Below are 1,333 nucleotides of genomic sequence, written 5' to 3'. Positions count from 1 at the left end.
AGCTTTGTAAGAGCTACATGAGACAGATTCAATGGAATTGGCCTCAGCCTTCACCATTCAGATTACTCAGAGTAGCCAGGTAGTGACATGCTAATGGGAAATTCTCCAGAAGCCAAGACAGTATAAAACAAGGAGTGGATATTGTTGAGAGGCCATTGTCCACTGATCTGCTGCATTCCTGCCTGCCTTGAAAACAGGTACTAACTGCCCTTAATTCCAGACTATCTTTTCAAAGATGTTTATGTAGTACAAACATAAAGGCATATCTCCTTCCAGAGCAAAGGGTAGGTTTGTTTACAGCTTTGGACAGTAAAGATAACATCTCCCCCTGGAGCAAAGATCAGGTATGTTTACTGCTTAATATAAAAGATTCAAATGAGCAACTATATGCCAGCAAATTAGACAATCTGGGAGAAATGGATGCATTCCTAGAGCTGTATTAAACTACCAAAACTGAACCAGGAAGAAATAGAAAACATGAACAGACCCATAACCAGTAAGGAAATTGAAGCAATAAGAAAAAGTCTCCCAAAAAAACAAGAGCCCAGGACCAGATGGCTTTCCAGGGGCATTATACCAAACACTTCAAGAAGAATTAATACCTATTCTTCTGAAACTGTTCCAAAAAATAGAAATGGAAGGAGAACTTCCAAACTCATTTTATGAGGTCAGCATTACCTTGATCCTAAAACCAAAGACCCCATCAAAAAGGAGAATTACAGACCAATATCCCTGATGAACATGGATGCAAAAATTCTCACCAAAATACTAGCTAATAAGATCCAACAGTACATTAAAAGGATTATTCACCACGATCAAATAGGATTTATTCCTGGGCTGCAAGATTGGTTCAACATCTGCAAATCAATCTATGTGATACAATACATTAACAAAAGAAAGAACAAGAACCATATGATCCTCTCAATAGATGCAGAAAAAGCATTTGACAAAGTACAGCGTCCTTTCTTGATTAAAACTCTTCACAGTGTAGGGATAGAGGGTATACACCTCAATATCATAAAAACCATCTATGAAAAACCCACAGTGAATATCATTCTCAATGGGGAAAAACTGCAAGCTTTCCCCCTAAGGTCAGGGACATGGCAGGGATGTCCACTATCACCACTGCTATTCAACATAATACTAGAAGTCCTAGACTCAGCAATCAGAAAACAAAAAGAAATAAAAGACATCTGAATTGGCAAAGAAGAAGTCAAACTCTCACTCTTTGCAGATGATATGATACTTCATGTGGAAAACCCGAAAGACTCCACCCCAAAACTGCTAGGACTCATACAGGAATTCAGTAGAGTGGCAGGATATAAAATCAATG

The sequence above is a fragment of the Mirounga angustirostris genome, unplaced genomic scaffold, assembly GCF_029215605.1.
Source record: "Mirounga angustirostris isolate CCGP_5_RB_7025 unplaced genomic scaffold, mMirAng1.0.hap1 SCAF_2, whole genome shotgun sequence".
Classification (NCBI taxonomy): domain Eukaryota; kingdom Metazoa; phylum Chordata; class Mammalia; order Carnivora; family Phocidae; genus Mirounga; species Mirounga angustirostris.
The sequence above is the reverse complement of the archived record's forward strand: the minus strand, read 5'-3'. Positions refer to the sequence as shown.